The 20,481-nt window shown below is 36.1% G+C and overlaps 1 long non-coding RNA gene across 1 annotated transcript; it reads right to left on the bottom strand.

Annotated features, from left to right (window-relative positions):
- Positions 1–5,364: 5,364 nt before the first annotated feature.
- On the bottom strand, positions 5,365–19,739 carry LOC136790128 (uncharacterized). Its single transcript, XR_010829480.1, has 3 exons — positions 19,305–19,739; positions 7,874–7,988; positions 5,365–5,985 (listed from the first exon to the last, which is right to left on the bottom strand). It is a non-coding gene; the product is annotated as an uncharacterized lncRNA (long non-coding RNA).
- Between the last annotated feature and the right edge of the window lie 742 nt (positions 19,740–20,481).

The following is a 20,481-nucleotide window of genomic DNA, read 5'->3' as shown; positions in this document are numbered from 1 at the left end:
GTTGTATGAAGTATGTGCTTCACTGTCACACAAGACAGCATAAAGCTTTGTCTTGTTCTGATAAAAGTTCTATCCAATGGGAAACACAATTTTAGAAATGGATCTTAGGACACCATCATATTTAAAGACCTTTTTTCTGGCTTTCTCTCCTTTGAGACAGACTGACAGGCAAATTTGAAAGTGTGTCTTTTCCTCTGAGTTTTGGAAGGTTATCTTTTAGGCTGATTTTAGGTTCTGTGAAACACTGATAACAACCTGCCAAAGCTGATGTGTTTACATTGACTTTTCAGTCATACATATCTTATGAACTGCAAGGGTCTTAAAATAAAATCATGATGGATTTCAGTAAATATCAATTTATTATAAATAATCAGAACTAAAAACTCACACAGAATTGGCATTCTGAAAGCTTTTTCTGCATATAAAGTCCTTACTCTACCTAGATGTTGAATTTTGTTCTGTTTAATTAAAAAATAAGAAAGTGTCTAAGTATTTCAGTTTGCTAGAATTTTGGCCTTTACTTTGTTAAAGAAGTCAGTGCCCTGAGCCTGGAGTGGAGAAGGGAACAGGGAAAGTGAACATGAAATAAAGAATAAAGAGCTCAGTGTTTTTCATATGTGCAGAGAATCTGTAACTGAACATTTACAACCCTTTCTAAAAAAGCTACTTATAGGAAATGCCATGTCTGACATTGGGCCTTACAATGCAAGGCCACAGACGTTCAGTAGTTATCTCAAATGTAAAACTGGATGCCAGTGAAATTTCAAGCACATACAAGGAAGATTCTGTACTAGCCTAAATGAAACTGCACATGCATAAGGAAATAGGAGCTAGTGAAATTTAAAGCTACATTTATACTTTTTTACCAGCCTAGTCTGCTTCCCCTGTGACCATATACCTTCAACAATCCTGATGCTCATCTCTGCTATACAGGCCTCTTCAGGGGGCTAAGTGGCAAAAGACATTACTTGGACTGTCCGATGAGAATCCTTTATGCCAGCGCATTCCTTTAAAAACACCTAACACCACATGTTGGTGGAACTTTGTGGGTTGTTAGAAAGCAGATAAGTACATTTTTTCCCTATACTGCTTGTACTGCAGAAATGCAGACAGAGTATTAAAGCTTCATTTTGACTGTTTTTTGTACTAACTTACGTGGCATGCATATTCGATCTAGAAATATTTATTAGAAGCTTTGCACGCACATGTATAACAAATGTTTAAAATTGTACTGAACATCAATGCAAAGATTGTAGTTGAGAGAGTGCAGAGGGAAAGGACAGCTCTTCTTAAAGCAGGTTTGCCATATTGGCATTACTTGCTGGACGTACCTCCCATGAAGTTGTCCACAGTATCATTTCTAAACAAGGTCCTACAGGGATGTGCTGAGGAAAGACAAGATGTACAAAGGTCTCTTTTTCAGTTCTGCAAATCCACAAACAAATCAGAGTGGTTAAAAGAAAATCAAGCTACTCAAATAAGCACTTGAAAGGGTCGTGGATCAGGTGTACACTTAGCCTTTCCTTTGTATATGGTTGTAATGGCAGCTTTGAGATCATACTCTTTTATAAGTATGCAAGTGCAAAGAGTCTCCTGGTGATACCAGACCAAGTTATTCCTCCTTTAATGTTTTTACCAATTTCTCTGCCCTCCTTCTCATTGACTCTGTCATCTGAGTTTCTTTCAAAATGTCATCTTGATATTCTAATAATCCATTCCAGTTTTCTAATTGGTTCATTATATATATATATATATATATACATATACATATATATATATAACCTTCTCTTTCAGAAAGCTTCAAATCTGTGCTTTGATTTTTCATTTAGAAAACTCTTCCCACAGCACTAAGACAGTTTTGGTGTTAACAATTTCTATAGATTGTGGCTAGGAACAATCATCTTTTTAGCATCGCACTGATATGACATCTCTATCATCTTGCTGAAATTGTATGTACTCTCTTGTCTGTTTCTGTGACAACTGCTGAGTACGTTGGTATAAAGAAAGCTGAAATATGGGTTGAAGTTTCCATCACTCTACTACATCTGCGAGAGCTGATAGATCTTAATGACTTTGTCACATTCCTTCAAAGCAACTTTTTTTTTCCCTATCAAACAGTTCTTTGCCTAATTCAAAGAGCTCTTTCTTTTATAGCATAAAAAAGTGGTATCTTTCACAGATATTTCCTTTGTTTTTCTCTTTAAGCGTAGGAAATTTCCCATGGAATTTTCTTGACAACACGATTTGGATTTTACAAGACCTCTGTAAGTAAATCACGTGCCTCTAAAACATCCATGTATTTATCCTGTGATCAGAAGTTCTTTTACTATGAAGCAAGTGATCTACTAACATTAGTGCTCCATATTAAGGCAACTCACTTTCCATCTTCTTGAGATTCTTATTAATTTGGGGCTAGGTCAGAAGTTTCCTACTTGTTTTCAGTTACTTTTGTGCTTAACTGTTTTCTTCCGCTTTCATTTTCTCCTGTCTGCACTTTTTATAACTTTGTATTTCCATAAGTCAATATATACATTCTTTTTAATATTATATTTTGACTGGCTCTTGCAAGCCTGCTCAGGTAAGATTTCTGGCCTATTTTACAGGGTTAGGAGGAAGTATGGCAAATCTGGACATCTTGCATCTGAACTTAACCAAAACAGCACACATTCTGAGACTGCCCATTGCTTACCATAACATAATTCATGTCTAGCCACCATCTGTGCCTGCACAATGATACTCAAAGACAAGAGGACATTACAATAATTTTGAAATCACTTGAAAATGAGAATTTAAGAGCAAGCTATATACAGTCACCCCTTCATTTTGGTAATAGTACTAATCCATCTTTAGATATGCAAAAATATTTTGAAAGCTTAAGAGATTTACCAGTTTACTTTTTTTTTTTTTCTTTTTCTCTTGCCACAGAAATAATACATTATAGCAATTGGCATGTTCCCACAATAACATCTCTACTTGATTGCTTTTCCTCATATAACCCTACTGTTCCTTCCCCTGTGTAGCTAGGAATATTGCAATAACCATCCTCTTATTAAAGACATGTTCTCTTTACCAGATGTCTTCCCTCCTCATGCTATCAGTACAGACCTAAAGCTACAAGAAAGGGTGTGGGAGAAAAAGGCATGTGAGATTCCTCCTCAGTAGCTGTGACAGGTGCCTTGCAACAGACATTGTCCTGGGGAGCTGGTGACCTTGGACATGGGCAGCTGCTGGCACACTTGGTGCCTGCTTGTGCTGCGTGCTGGCAGGTGTCAGAGCAGACATGGCATCCTGACCCAGCAGGAAACTTCCTGGTGGCTGAACAGCTCACTACTACACTCTGCAACTTACAATGTCTCTGTGAACGCTATACTCCACACAGATCGATGGGTACAATGCAGTCATCCCTCCTGGGAGACCACTGTGCACAGAGGATTTGCTGGCCCGAGGAGGTGCAGTGGGCCCAGGCCGGCCCACAGGCTGCGTGTGCTGCGCCTGGCCTGGGCCGCTGGCCAGGCTTCACCAACTCCTGGTACCAGAGGGGAGCTTCCCCGGCACCACCTCGCCTCACCTCTATCCAGCATGTGCAGCAGGAGGCTCCCCTGTCAACATCCTTTCTGTTGGATAGTAGAAATGACAAACAGAGTTGCTTTCTTGACAGAAAATTACATGCAATAGCTCAAATGACCAAAGGGGAGGACACCTCTGTTGACATGATCTATTCAGCATGCCACAGGGAAACCCATCTGTGGTCTGTTTCATGCTGCACAAACACAGGGTGCCCAGTATCTGAAGGGGTGTATGATTTACTTGATATCTATATTCCTCCTTTTTATTCTATTCTATTAAAAAAGCTTCTTTCTTAAGCCGTTTGCTGTCAGGACTTTCTTACCAAGATCCAGAAAGCCATGCACCATGTCTCATCTCACCACCTCCCAGGTCAGAACAGTGGGACAGTAAGAAACCAGGATTTTCCTCGAGAAAGGATTCAAAAAACAAGACAAAGAAAATGTGCTGGGGTGAAACTGTAGGTTGGAGAATTTGGCCAACAATCATTATAAACCAGAAAATATCACGAAGCTTCAGCATCAAGCAAATATCAGCTTAGCTTTCTACAAAACAGTTTTTACCCTTTGTGTTAATATAAAAGCTTTAAAAAAAAATGTGTTCAGAGTAGGACAAATTCTTTAATTTGGCAAAACATAGCTGGTAACTTGCAACACAGCCAAAGGTATAGGAACAGCTTCAACCGTTACAGGAGTGGCACTCAATTTATCTGCAAATGGAGACTAAAAATTGAGCTGAGAAGAAAATTACATTCAATGCAGAAGGATCAGAAGATTCAGGGTAAAAGGGGGAGAGCCTGAGACAGCTATCTCACCTGCTATTTGTCTGCAAGTCACAAACCAAGATATTACAGAACATTTCCAGTACTTGTTGCTACATGAACAGCAAGCTAATAGACTTTAAACAAGCTATCCATGCTTGCAAGACTAACTGAACGTTGTCTTGGAACAGCATTTAAAAAAAAAAAAAAAAACAGTTTTAACTCTTCACAGACTTAATGTAAGTCAGTTTCACAGACTTAATGGAAAATTATTGTTAAATCCTTGGCTTAGAAGTAAATCACAGGAGAAAGTGAAGGTTATCAGTACATCTTCCCCATCACCACAGACTTTAAGAATCATGTCCTGGGGATGGGCAGTTACAATCATAAAGTAATACTAGCTGGAGTAGGAATTACTTTACAGATTCAAATCTTAGTGATGTACACAGTGATCAAGTAGAAAGCTAAAAATGATTCAGTGCTACCTGTAGTTTGGGATACTATAATTCTATTCTATTAATATTTTCAGATTTTTTTTTTGAGGATCATACAAAATTACACATCAAGAAAGTTTTTTGAGTATCCCTTGACACCCCTCGCCCCCGCCCCCCTTTTTTTTTCCTACATAAATCAACCAAGAGCCCAATGATTACTAAATTTTCTTTCGAAGTGTTAAAAAATGAGCATTTCTTAGAGTTGTATTTGGTAGTAGGTACAAAAATAAGGAAAATTGTGAAACGATGTTGAAATTTTCAACAAATTAAACATATAAAAATATTTTTTCAGCATATTTAAAATTATTATCTTACATAAAATAACCTTCATTTACCACTTATTGGATGGGCATCTACTGTAGTCAAAAATGTCCCCAAATAATATATGAGTTAATTTAGTTTGGTACAGAGAGTAGAAGTTTTGGAATACCTCCTTTCCCTTGATTCTGGTGTTTGCAGAAATACTCCTACAAAACTTTAAGTACACATTTGTCATTTTACTATTAAATTATTTATTATAAAGATTTATAAATAATACACCACAATTTATGTGCATTAGAAAAGAATATGTTAGTGAACTTGTATTAGTATAACAATAAATAAATAAATATACTTCATAGCAGATTATTTTGTAAACAAGGGGATGTATTTAAGTCACAATTAAACCCAAGCAATTTAGGGAGGAAAAACCTGATAAATTTCTAGTGGTGACCTATATCACTAACAGCAAGATTTCCTCTTAACTCTAAGTACCTACACAGACAATTAAGCAGAACTTCCAGCCCCACCATAATCACACCATCCGGAAACACCTATGAGCTTTTTCACAATGTGTATTTATTGCTGGTTTACAGTCTCTGCTATGGGCTGTAAGATCTGCCATACCCTATTAAGTTCCGAATAGATCACCTTGGGATTGCGCTAATTTTCTGTTTGGTTGTTACACTAAACATTTGTAACTACTCAAATTAAATAGCCACTGCATTAATATGTACCCATGTTTTCAAAGAAATACAATATTTCTATTCTGTGCATAAAAATTTGTAAAGTATAGTTTGTATACTCCTAATGCTACCTGTAAATTACTTTCTTATGCTATTAAAATTCCAAGTAGTGATGAGGAACTGATAACCATGCTTCAAAAATGCTTGGTAATTTTCTAGCGATCTGTAAAAAAAAAAATTAACATTTTTTCAGTTGAATTTGTTATCTGAAGCATGGTAAGATAACCACATTTCCAGGAGGTAGAACAGATGAGTCAAGGAAACTCAGTGGGCAGCAGTACCAACAGAGAACGTAGGCACATATAAGATGACAACCCTCTTAGAAAATTGTTTTACAGATTTCTTTGCAGCAGGTCACAGCTGAAGCCCAAAAACAATTGTGTCAACTTGCAAAGAAGAACATCCTTCAGTCACACTTTTTCAACTCTGCCTAATAAAGTCAAGGTCATTTTGCAAAACTAAAGTAGGTAAGTCCAAACTGATTGAGTTAATTTTGACAGAAACTCTGGTCACTAAAGTGTAAGATCTTTTACAGATGAGATCTGGTAATATTTGCTGTAGTTTAAGACATTGCTGAATCTCTGTAAAAAAAAATCATCTTACAGAAGAACTCAGCATACACTAACCCTGAAGCAATTTCCATTCTCAGCCCAGACTTTTGGCCCAAGTCATTTAATCAAAAATTAAAGCTAATTTGCTGAGCTAAACTGGAACAGCTGAAGCACCCCCACATACTCCATTCTGCTGACTCTGCAGTAGAACAGTAACATCTGGAAAAGGGGCAATAATAAATGCCTGGGAGCTGCCTTAAAAAGCAGCAGTTGCTTGCTCAGTGAAGGTGAATCAAAGCTGTGAATAAATAGTATGTGGTTTTTTTTAACAACAAAATAAGGGTATTTATTTTTGTATGTCAATAGTTGCAAAACAGAGAAAATATTTAAAGTTATTTGATGTTTTCTGCTAATAAAACATAACTGAATATTCTAGTAAGATTTATTACAAAATATTAAAAAATAAATAAAGCCCATAAATAAATAAACCAACTAATTAGTCCAAAGCAATATATCACCAGCTTTGTCTCTCACCTTAGGATCTTTAATTAAAAAAGCCAAGTTCTCTTTATCACTTCACAGAGGAAGAAAAACTATCTCTAGTTTATCAGAAAAGCTCTTATCCAGCTCTAATTTCACTCAGCAGTAAACAAAGATTTAATCTTATTTTGATTACATACTGACTGCATATTGGAATAACACAGGGGCCATTTAAGGTTTCAGTCTTTATTTGTAGACCCTGATTTTCATCTTAGTAGATCACTGGGGAACGTAAATTTTCTTAAAAGTCCTTTTATGTAGACTGGTGGTAGGTTAAGATCCAGCAGGTTGGATGCATTCCTAATTAGGAAAACTATACTAACTGAAACTCTTCCAGAATGTCTCTCACAGGAAAATTTGGACGGAGCAGCCACAAGAGCATAACCACACCACTCCATAACATGTAATCTCTTTCCATTTGTTAAGCAGAATAAATGTAAAAGGGGGATAGCAATAGCTAATATATATTTTTTTTCTGATTTATATCAGATAGCGTTAATGCATTTCTCAAAACAAAACGCTAGGCAAAAAAAACTGACACCAGCAGGTCCAGCCCAGTTTAGACCACCTCAGCATTTCCATGTTCTGGTTGGCAGCCCAGGGAAGTTTCACATCAGGTAATGCAACCTCCCCTCCATGAAGAGGCTGCTTTTTCAATGGTTACTGGTTTTTTATTATTTTTTTTTCTTCAAATAGAGTGTCAACATAAACCACAAACAGCCCTGCTATCCAATGTAGTTCCAGCATAATCTCTGTGAGTTTCCTCATATCTAAGGCCAACTAGCAGCTCTTATTTGGATTACTATTGCCCTCTGGCCTCCCACCCCTGCTATATTACAGGAAGGTAATGATGCTAACATTTATTTAACAAAGTTCATCCCTGCTATTTTCTTTTATTATTATTATTATTATTATTATTTATATTTATTTATTTCCTCTACTTACTGGAGGAATACTAACCATGGGCCAATGTAGTCTGTGTCCCATACAAGCATTGCTTTTGGATAGGCTTCACCTCATGACAATGTCATAAGCGTTTGTATTTTCCCATAATAAGTCTTGTAGTTACAGCTACCTGGAATTAATGAGGAAAGTATCAGAATCCAATTAAAAATGTCATTAAATGTCTGTGAGAGAAAGAGAAGGAGAGCAGGAAATGTGAAGACAGAACTAAAAGTTTCCAGAAGAAAAAGAAACAAAGGCTGATTTGAAAAATATTTATGTTTTGCTTTGCAACATTCAGCAAAATGTCAGAAGGAACGGACATATCAAATAATAAAAGATGAGATTTTTTGAAAATGACCTCTTGAACAAAATTGTGTGGAATGTAATTCCCTGAGACTTATTCACTAGAATTCTGCATGAACATTGAAGACCATGTTAATAAATCACTTTGGAAAGAAAGGTGGAATTATGTTTCCATGAAAATATGTAGCCTTCCTTTATGAAGTTTTCTTATGTTAGGAAAGGCACAAATGAAAATGCAGTTAGCCTCTCTTATTAACGCAGACATCACACTTAACATGATTGATTTTTTAATTTTGTGAATAAATAATAGGAATGTGCTTATGTGGCTTTCACATGGAAGAATTCATTTCAGATTACTACTGAAAAATGTACAGTCCTGCTTGTTGTCAAATTAACCTACATACATAATTATACTACTTAAAAAAAAATAAAAATTGTCAGAGTAAAAATATTTCCTGTATTTTAACCGTCAGATATTTTCCTGAGAATAAACTATGCAAAAGAGATTCAGATAACCTGAATAGTGAAAATATGCATTAAAAAGAGGAAATTAAAAATGTCTCTTCAATGAACATAGATCTGTTTTCAAAGCAGTCTTAATGCATGCGTTTTTGTAAGAGCTAGCAGATTTTAAACTGGAACTGGATAGAGCTCATCAGTGAAATAATAGACTTTTCATTGAGCTTAAAATGTATTTAAAGCACTTAGCTTTACTAATTTTCTGCTTATTGAGCCCTAATTTACGTCATTGTAAATCTGAAATAACACTGTTGATGTCAAATGCTGTTACATAGGTTTCATATCAATTTAAACGATAGCAAAATCAATCCATAAGTTTGTTCTAGTTCTGCTTCATCATTAGTATGTTATGGGTGGGACTTAACAGATAATTTGTTGCAGAAAAGCAAATGATTTGAATTACAATGCATTCATTTTCACAGCACTACTTCCATCTGCCTAGCTTCTCTGGAGGGTTAGTTCTGTTTGACATATCATTATATTTTTAGTTATAATCTTTTATTAACAGCAAGCAAATCTGTTGACAGTGCAAAACATTCTTTCATGAGCAGTAAAAGATAGGCAAACACTACTTATAAAATAGAAAAAGTATATGACAGAGTTGAGGTAATACAAATTATAGGTTACGCTGAACATAAATACTGTCAGAAGCATTAGATCAAAGTCTTGTTTCTAATTAACTCATCCAATTCTAATGTTTCCCTAAGTAATATTGTTCTGTTGTTACATGTTGCTAGCATTATTTTTACTCCAACTCTCTTGTGTCTTTATTGCAGTAATCATATTCCTTTAGGGCTCAATTCTGCGGTCTTCACTCAATCTAAATTTCCAGTTTAGTCTAAGGGCAGGATTTGCTTGAACAAGGACAAAAGAATTTAGTCTCTAGGTTGTAGTTATATATGTATTCTCAAAGCCTAAATAAGTTTTATTTTAGCAGTCTAGAATTTAACATGGATCAGAATAGTCTTAAATTCTAACCCATTTTCTGGTTCTGAATTTTGTATGATATTATATTAGCTTCCTTTTTCCATTAACATTACCACCAATAAGATAGGTATAATAACGAGCATTAAGTTTCTCTGACAGATAATTTGATTAAAAGCTCTGCATACCTATTATAGGTCAGGTGTTGAGAGAAATCTCTCACACAGTATAAAGCTCAGATCACCCACTTAACATCTTCCTTATTATAAGATTAGGAAGGGATTCCAGAGCAAAATCTACTTGGGTAATTTGGAGTCAATCAGGAAGTGCTTAAAAACTAGCAGTAAGTTGTAGCTGAAGGACAAGTTAGTCTGCAGGAAACCGTGACATTTTGAGTGCAGAAAAGTGGCATGCAACTATCTTTGCTTCTCACTCTCCAGCCATACCACACAGACAAGAATTACATTCTGCAGGCAAACAAATGTTATTAGTTTATTTTTCCAAGGTCTCACACATATTTCACTCTACTGCTTGGCACGTTTTATACAAGTCAGACAGCTACCCTGCATATCAGAAAAGTGTCATATCTCAACTTCTCAAAGTCAAACAGGATATAAAACAATGCACATTGTTCAGTTCCAAATATGCAACAAGGGGACAAATTAACCATCTGTAAGAATATCAGCAATTCTCTTGTCCCAATAGAATTGCGCCATCTACTTTGAACTCTCACAGAAAATGTTCTCTAAATAAACTGCATCTTGATAATAATAACTTCTAAATGATATTGGAAGGACTAAAACATATATTGATGTAGACAATGTATGTGATTTTATATAACAGTTGGAGCTCAGATATAGATTTTATGCTGCTGCAGAGCACAAATACAGATTCCCTGAGAGAGCATACAAAGCTTTCTAAAGGGATGGAAAACGTGAACTCTTGCCCCACATTACACTGCCCTGCAGGTTTCACAGCATCTGTCTTTAGATAACTGTTGCATCTGCCCTTAGCAAAACATTCCTTGTACATGAATCTAATGTATATTTATTGAGAGGAGTGTGCTGGAGAAAGGCCTGAGCTTTAAATCATGTGCACTATGATCTGAAATCTGGGTCACCAATGACTTCAAAAGCCACCACTGAAATGCCTTTTTTACCTTCATCTGCATTTATACAGTTGTACACTATTTTCTTTACGACCAAAACAAATAAAAATATTTTTTCTGACATATTCATTTACATCATATATTCCATTTTGCTAACCTGCTTTTCCTTCACATGGATCACTTCACTTTTCCTTCACATGCATTCCAGTTTTAACACCTCCATCCTGCCAACCCCCAACATCTTTATTTTGCTTAGATTTCTGTAATACAGCATTCTTGTTATTATTTATATATCTATATTACTACATGTATACCTTCACTTCTGTGAAGTTAAACTCACAAGTTACAATTGAGTAAAAACATTTTTTTTTAATGTAATGAGCTAATGTAACTCTTTCCTCTATGCACGTCATCAAAAATACCTGTGCCCTGACTTACCCATTTTGTAAGAAGGCTATTATGATGTTTCTAAAAATATTGTTTCTATAAACCTGAACATAAAATTATTTGATTAAAAAAAAAAAGAACAAAAAGCTTTGATCAAGGAAAAGAAAACTGATCCCAACTGAATTAATTAGATAAGGATTAATATACTCTTTTCAATCTGTAATTTTCATTATGGGTTAACATCCCTGAAGATGTTAATTGAATTGTGAAAGTTAACACTGCCTTCATAACAGTGGTCAGAGTTCAAATACAGCATTTTATTTTTTGGAGGTGAAAACATTTCTTATGTTTTGTTCTTCCCGTAAGAATAAAACTAATATTTTATAATCAAGCTGGATTATCCATGTGTGAGGATTATGTATCATATGGACGAAAGTGACTGGTTCATTAACAAAAACCTCCTAGTCAAGCATTAGGGGACGCTAATGAATATAAAGCAACCTCTATAATTTTCTAATGGATACATTTTTTTTTCCAATCTGAGCACTCTATATATCCTTAATAACAATTTATTTTTCAAGGTTCTAGTCATGATATCACTCTCCATATCTGAGACCGGAAGAAGCTGTTTGGAGATCATGAAGTCCTATGCTAACTTCTACCTCCAGCTTAATTATTGCAAACTATCTGTAGCTCACATAAAAGCCAATTAAGAGGCACCATGAGTAGCCATATTTGATATAAATAGTATCAATGGCTCACATTCTCTCAGCATTATTTGGTTTCAACACTTAAAGCATGAGTAACTATAGAAAAAAAATGTATTCCTCCTGAGGCCGAATAAAGTTCTTAAAGGGGGACTTCTTCAGGCTGTAAAAACTGGTAAGTTTATCTAGCCTTTATTAGTCTTTCTAAGTCGCAAGTAGCATACTCTCCACTCTAACAGCTAAAGATCTCTGTGAAACTCTGGTGAATCTGAAACACATGAATGCCTGTAACAGTGGTGCTAACCACTGGATAAGATGAGGCTGCTTTACTAAAAAAACAAAAACAAAAAAAAACACCAACCAACAAAGCATACCAAAATAAACAAACAAATAAATGAATCAGAAGGATAGTTACTGAAATAACCACAAAAAGTATTTTTTCTACATGTTACCATAATGTTTAATGTCCTACTTGTTACTCAGTAAGATCAGACAACTTTGTGCTGTAACTGAATCTATATAGGTACACAAAGAGAACACTTTCTGCCATTTAGTTTCTGCCCTCCATTTCAAAGATGTCTACCTTTTTAGCATTTTTGCATTACCGGAGCTCCAAATTTTCTCTTAAGTAACCTGCCTGTGCAAAACTCTACAGCAGTCAGGATAGGAGGATCTTTAGAGGACTGAGCTAGGATTACCTGTCAAAAGTGCTAGCTTCAAATGTTCTTGGAACACTGTAATAAGATGTTTAAATCAAAACATTTATGCTTTCAAAGGCACCGTTTCCATAGATATAATGGTAAATCATGAAGAAGCAGTAGGCCAAGGGCTTTGCCTTTGCAAAGCAGTTCCTTTCAACCCACTGCATACACAGGAATATGCAGACAAACTCACATAAAAACAAAAGCCTTAAAGATTCTATAATAGCCTCTGTCAAGGAGTGAGGGAGGAGCTGACAGTGACAGGTGTACCCTTTTACTGTGCTCAGCATGCTCCTGAAGGCCACCTTAAGTCAAGGGATGTCCTCTCCTGTCCTGGCTAAGTCATCCTCACACATAGAGGGTAGTTCAGCTGCTGGACCTGAAATACTCTGTCCACTGAACACTGATGTTGCTGGGTGCAACTGCAGGTAAAAATGACAACATTTATCTGTACGTCACCTGATGGTCCTTCTACAACTGAAAAATACCTTTACCCTGGACTGGAAAAGCAGCATCAAGCAGCTATATGATACTCAATATCTGTGCTAAATTCTGATTTTTTTTTCCCTTGAGAAACTATTGCATCTAGATTTACATAGAAAGAAAAAAGAAAAAAAGCTTGCTTATTTTCTTTCCCTCAACTATTAAGATGGTGATATGCAAGCTCTCTAGTCTATGTATATCTTTGTGATTTAAGGAGAGGATCCAAAGTCCAGTGAAGAATTTTCTACTTCTGAAGCACACGTACCCTCTGCATAAAAACTGCAACAAAAATGTAATTAAAAAGTAACCTGACATGGCTTCAACGATTCCAGTCTAATAAGAATTAATCCCTGATTTAAGTAAATTAACTCTCAGGTCTTAATTTGCTAAGATAAATAAGGAACACTGTAAGGGAATCTAAGAAAAGAATAGTGTGCTAGAATGTTTCAGCCTTCTACGTGGCTTCATCCCCTAAATTTTTGACTAAAAAAGAAAAATATGTTTAATTTCCAGTATCTTCTGTATTGAATAACAAGGTGTTGTTTTTTTTTGCAAAGTGAATAGCATCCAAAACACTGTATATGTGAGTGTTCATGCACCTATGCATCTTTGTCCTACATTCCCAATTCATTTGTCTTAGACTAGTCACATTAGATGTGAGTGAAATATTTTAAATAAATGAGTTAGGACCACTTCATATCATAACACACAGTAAGACAAGAGTCTACCATCTCATGGAAGCTCTGAATCACAGCAAGACACTTTAACAAGATGTAGTTGTGTTTGTCTGTAGCACTGAAAAATGCTATAGAAGGTTAGAAATTAACGATGCTGCTTCTGACTTCTGCTTAACATGTAAAAACATCCGGGATTTCTGAAGATGTGCCTGATTTCAGAGGATGTTCATAATTAATTGAGTATTCATTATTCCTAATTTACCATTATTTGTTCTGTTTCTCCATTTTCAGAGTCTGGTTTAGCTATCATAAATGACATTTAACTTATCAACTACAGTTGGTGGTAATCAAAGCTATTTTTAAACCCCTTCATAGGCGAAAATTGTTTTTAAGAGTTACTAGCTGAAACCACACAAACAACATATGTATTAGAAGAAACAGAAACAGTTTGAAAATGACTGGCACATATGAAGAAAACAAACAAATGAAACTAATCAGATTTACATCTAAAATATGTGACAGATTATCTTCACTACAGTTTTGCCTATTTGGAACTACCAGTATCTGAACTATATGAGATAGAGAACAAAAAACAGAGTGACTTGATGCTTGATAGCTTATACACATATACATCTAATAGAAGAATATTAATCTCCTGACATCATAGTCAACAAATAAAATGCTCATACACAGTTGCAGAAATTGTTTTTAAATTAGTAGGGTACCTAAGGACACTGAGAATCAAGAAGGCATAGAAATAGCATACATAAGATGGGTATTTAAGATCATGTTTAGAAAAAATGAAATATTTTGCTCTGTTTAATATAAAAGAAATGCACTAGTGATGTAAGTCTATCAGTAATTTATTTTATTATTATTTTGAATCAAGTTCTGTCCTTGAAGTGGTCTGTGGCTTCTCATTTTTGAGAGCTGATCACAAGAGGGCAACATAGTTACATATGTATGGAGCAGTTCTGACATTCCACCCAATGGAAATTAGTAGTACAACCAAAAATAAGTATTAAAATTGCTTATTGATCACTGTTTCTAGATGAGTAAATAGATTAAAATTTCAACAGGTAACCTTAACTTCTATACAGGTTTTACAGTACTATCTGGACAGAGTATGAAATTGTATTTTCAAGCAACATGTAGAAGTTGCATACAATTTTCATCACGTTCTTAGAGGATGTGACTGCTCTCTTTGGAAAACCATGCAACTTTTGCCAGATCTACACAAGCATAGAAAACAAAAACAAAAAACAAAAGAGACAAGTAAAGTAGAGAGTAGTCTGAAAATGCCACTGTTGTTGGAATTTTATCATCTCTGTTTTTCTGATGTCCTCTTTTAACTCTTTGATTGCATACTATTTTTATCTGTAGGAGCCCTGCCTTACTTGCAGAAACTAAAACGGGTAGTTTAGTGACTTGGGAATATGAGATATTTGGGTAGAATATTGATAATGCATTCAACCTTATTTTCCTCGTTATTTTCTTAATAAGATCAACAGTATCAACATAAACCCTTAAGTGAGACATAAGTTCAAAAAATATTTTGTTTGAATATAAATATTCTCCTTGATAAGCAATGGAAAGCCTTCCAATAATTTCAAAGTGAGTTTTTATTCAGATCTAGCATCACATCTAGCTCTTATAGACAAAGCTTTGTATATCTGATACTCTGAAAAGACAAAGACTATCTTATTTTCACAGTGCTGATTATCACCTTCAAGGTTATTCACTATGCTTCATATTAGATGTAAGTCATAGAACACACAAAAGAGCCAACAGAATTCCCAGTATAGGTGCAATGCTTGATCAGCAATATTGTCATTATTAATTACCACAACAACATCTCAAATTGTGTATATGAAGTCAACTGGAACAAGACTTCCAAGGACTCTTTGACAATGTCAGACAAAAATAAGTTACAATCACTATAGTATCAGATGTGAACAACCTTCTTGTTGTACTGCAGTCAATGGCAAAACTCCCACAAACATCAGAAAGACCTGAAGTTCATTTTGTGACAGTCATCTATAAGCCACACAACTACCACTGCCATTTGGTAGTAAAGTAAAGTAAAAACAATTAGTCTTTCTAAAACATGCTTGTAAATGGACGCATATTCATCGTCCAGAGTGCCTGAATTCCTAACCTATATATTGAAAACTCTGTAAAGCCAAAGTCCAGCCTTCCTAGAGAACAGAGACTTAAATATGCAGATATGTTACTTGCTCAATGCATTTCTGAAAAATATGTGTAGACTTGTTTTTCACAGAAATTGAGTATTTTGTTAGGTTTTCATGTCAAAGTAAGCCTGCCACTCTTCCCTTGTACGTTCCAAAATTTTAAAGTTGTTCTTTTATCCGAAGTTAAAGTAAGCTGGTAAGAGGAAAAAGAGAGGATACAAAGAAGATAAAAAATAAAATTAAAATGAGGTGAGGGGTCTGGAGAACAAGTCTTACGAGGAGCGGCTGAGGGAGCTGGGGTTGTTTAGCCTGGAAAAGAGGAGGCTCAGGGGAGACCTTATCGCTCTCTATAGGTACCTTAAAGGAGGCTGTAGAGAGGTGGGGGTTGGTCTATTCTCCCACGTGCCTGGTGACAGGACGAGGGGGAATGGGCTAAAGTTGTGCCAGGGGAAGTTTAGGTTGGATGTTAGGAAGAACTTCTTTACTGAAAGGGTTGTCAGGCATTGGAATTGACTGCCCAGGGAGGTGGTTGAGTTGCCATCCCTGGAGGTCTTTAAAAGACGTTTAGATGTAGCCCTTAGTGATATGGTTTAGTGGAGGACTTGTTAATGTTAGGACAGAGGTTGGACTAGACGATCTTAGAGGTCTCTTCCAACCTAGACGATTCTTTGATTCTGTGAAAAAAACAAATTCCAGAAAGAAAATTATTCGTAAACCAAATGCTATATTAAAAGGCAAAATCATAAACATTAGAATAAACAAAAGGGGTATGAATATTTTAAGTTAACTGAAGTTTGATGATTTTTATTCTGTGGGAAACAAAAAAAAAAATTCTTTTTTTTTTTTTTGGACATATTTTTCATTTCTAACCAAAGCAAAATTAGGCTTGGTGACTTCTCTTACATTATATTGTTTATGGAGGGACTTAACAAAATCCTAATTTAATGTGAAATTTGTTTTGAAAATGTGGTCTGTAACATTTAATCCCAGACCTTTAAATGTCAAGATCCTTCTTTATATCAAAATCTCATAGTGGGGAGGCAGAAACAAGGTGTTAGTCATATTTATTGATCATGTCCTCACAGTCTCTCGTTGCTTTTCTTCTTCCTACTTAAACTTGCATAGCACACAAGGCCCATGATCTGACTCTCTTAAAGCTGTCCTGAATGAGGTCATCTTATTATGTTAACAGTTCTTCACAGATTTCAGCATCCTATCTCCTCTTCATTTCTTGTTGTTCATTGTGATCCAGATCCTTATGTCAGAATCTAGTCACACTTCTTTCTAGATCTTTAACCTCCACAAACACATACACCTTAATGTCTTGAGACTTCACAGAATCTATACTGCAGAGTTAATATATGTTATCTATTCTCAGATAATCTCATGAAGAGCAAGCCTAGGTTTTATGGAGAAGGTATGCTGGACAGTTACTGAATTGATGCATAATATAATTATGTTAACAGCTGAAAGGCTGTTAAACTACAATCTTCGTAGGCCACCTAAGATGAGCTAAAAATACTGCCACATTAATGGTAACTCAGGGGAAATACAGGCATGTCACACATGATCAGTCCTACTGACTGTCATGTATGTATCTACGAAATCTATACTTGACTTGTGTGGGGAAAAAAGTAAGTGATGCACAGAAGAATACAAGCAAGCAAAAACACATGCCTTGGTGACTGCCATCTAAAGGAAGAGAAAAATCTGCTGAAGTCTTTTAAAGCAAAATTCTTTATTAAGATGTAGGATATAGAGAGAATTTAATCCCAAGGTAATGTAAAATTATACCTGTATAAAATTGTATGAAGAACAAACCAAAGTAGTAGAACAATGTGAATTCCTCTAAGGCTGCAGAGCAGAAAACTTAGGAGCTGATCTTTCTTAGTAGTTATAAGAAATAGTAATTGGAAGGAGCCCCCGAGTGCAATAATCAGACCAAGCTTCACTGTTTGAACTGATATACCCTTTTAACCTACAAGAAATCTGTAGGTAGATAATCTCAAAGAGATCATTTCTAATGTTATTTCTGTAATTTTACCTGACTGTGCATCTCACAAAAAAAAAAAAAAAAAAAAAAAAAAACACATCACAGCAAAATATACAATAAGGTTTAAGAATGATAGTGGGCTGTGAAAAATAATAAGTGCATGAGGTATTCAGTTTTCCATATACTGCAGAGATTTATTTTAATCCTTATATATTCATTTTCACTACTTCTGGGATAATTCTGTGTGCATTCCCCTGTGGAACACAAGCCATTCTCCAAGAAGAGGTCAGCTACCTGAAAACTCCCTCCACTTCCTTCTTCAATAAACCCAACATGAGTGAATAATTAAGGAGATTTCAACAAGCAAGCCTCTCCTATCTCCTACTGGTCAGGTCTTTTAAAGGTATTATTATCCCCTAATGACCTGTAAAATCTCAGAAAGAAAGGCAACACATAAAAGTCCAACAGCCTTCTTTCTCTGCTTAGCTTCAGCATGATGGAAATCTGGAACCCTGACTGTATTATGGCTCTGTGTCAACTCCTCTGCTACTGTCACCCATGGTAGCTCTCTTTTCATGACAAGTTCCTCCTCCTCACTAGCTTTTGCTTTCTCACTGCCAGTGAAATTCACACACATTCTGTTGTACAGCTGCATTTCAGGCTGTCATTCAGGACGTCATCCAAAGTCCAGTGAATCTTCCCAAAATTTTATGATGTTTTGAATCTGATCTGGATGTCAAAAATAATAAAGGACTTGATTAATTGGCCTTTTATGTTTCCTGCTTTCACCTTATTCAAGACTATTTTGACACTCCCTTCAAAGTGCAAAAGAAATTCAAGAACCTTTTTCCCATGTGTTCACAAAAAAATGTGAATTCCTTGCAATAGAAAAACACAGCAGAAATTTCACTGTAGGAGTACTGTGAGGGATGAAGAAGTGCTGCAGGCTGCACTAAATCCTGTGGAAAGTGCTAACCCAGTATCTAGTTAGAATACTTCCCTATGAAAGAGACTGTCCTACTTTCTCAGTCTTTAAATAACAAAGATAAATATAAAATAGGGAGAAGAAGAAATTCAGAAAGCTTTGAAACCGGTGTCCAGTTACTAATATTCTGACAAAGGCAAGACAAAAAATTCAGACAACCTGTGGTGGACTGACCTGGGCTGGCTGCCGATGTCCCACCCAGCTGCTCTCTCACTCCTCCCTCCTCAGCAGGACAGGGGGAGAAAATTAGATGGAAAACCTCATGGGCTGAGATAAAGTCTGGAGACTGCTCATCAGTTACAATTAGGTACAAACCAGACTCGACTAGGGGAAGATTAATTTAATTTGCTCCCAATTAAAAATAGAGTTGGATGGTGTGAAACAAAGACAAAAACTAAAACACCTTCCCACCATGTCTTCCCAGCTCAGCTTCACTCCTCCACCCTCAGTCGCAGGGGCACTCACACCTTTACTCTGCTCCAGCACCGCCTCCTGCCCAGGGGCCACAGGGGGATCTCTGCTCAGCCCCTCCTGCCCTCCTCCTCCTCCTCTCCCCCAGGTGCCAGCAGGGCTGTTTCTCCTCCTTTCCTCCTTTCTTTCTGCTGGCTGCCGGGCAGCGCTGTGCCCTCCTTTCTTCCCCAGGCTGTCTCTGAGGTGAAACGCCGCCATCTTGGCTGCTGGGCCCAGCCGTGCCCTGCCGTGGGGCCCCGGCCTACCGCACCCAGCAGCACCACAGCGACGCAGGGGCCTTGTGTGAAATACATACACCACCTCCAACACATGAGTTCGGGAAAGTCATAAATTAAAAATAAGAGTGTACCGGAAGTTTTTTGATCAAATTATTTGACAGCATGTAGTCAGCTGTGGAAATTAAAAATTTACATTCAAAATGCAACCTATATAGTAGCTTAAAAAAAAAAAAAAAAAAGTACCCTGCAGATGAAGCTTTCCAAATTGAACAATGCTCCTGGACACTAAATCACTCTAGGAAGTTTATTTAAAAGAGAAGTCTGAAGCCAGCAAGGAGGAATGCATAGTTGCTAATGCAGTGTATGAGCTCTGGTATTTAAAAATGTGGGACATTACAGTGTTTATTATTATTATTGTTGTTGTTGTTGTTATTTTTAACCACAGTTTATTCAGCCTGTCATTTGTCATTCCTTCTGTATGGAACAGTTGTTTGGCCATTCTGAAATATAAAATAACATGTTCAAAGTATTGGTAGAGCTGGTCCCATTTTAAAACATGTTGGTCTTGTAGTACATTTCTAATGAGAAAATTAATGGTATGCAAAAATAATTAACAACTGGATTTCACTCAGATTTTTGAGTGATGAGTTTTGTGGTGATTCTTTTATAAAGTCTGAAATTCCAGCAAAATATTTGTGTGAGCAGGAAGCTTTTCCCACAAGGGACATAGCAGGGCAGAACCTCCTACTCAGAATTCACTAATCCAAAGAGCTGAGCCAAATACTAATCTGATGTTGCTTCTGCAAGAATTTCTGTTCTACACAAGTTAAGAAGCTACCGTCTCCTTTCTTTTATCTCCTATCAATATACTCATTTTCAATAAAAGGAACAATTCAATAATTGGTATGAGAAATATCTTCTCAATGTTAGCAACCACCACATCATAGCAATAGGG

Source organism: Anser cygnoides, chromosome 2, assembly GCF_040182565.1.
Source record: "Anser cygnoides isolate HZ-2024a breed goose chromosome 2, Taihu_goose_T2T_genome, whole genome shotgun sequence".
Lineage (NCBI taxonomy): Eukaryota > Metazoa > Chordata > Aves > Anseriformes > Anatidae > Anser > Anser cygnoides.
This window is presented reverse-complemented; position numbering and strand designations above follow the sequence as displayed.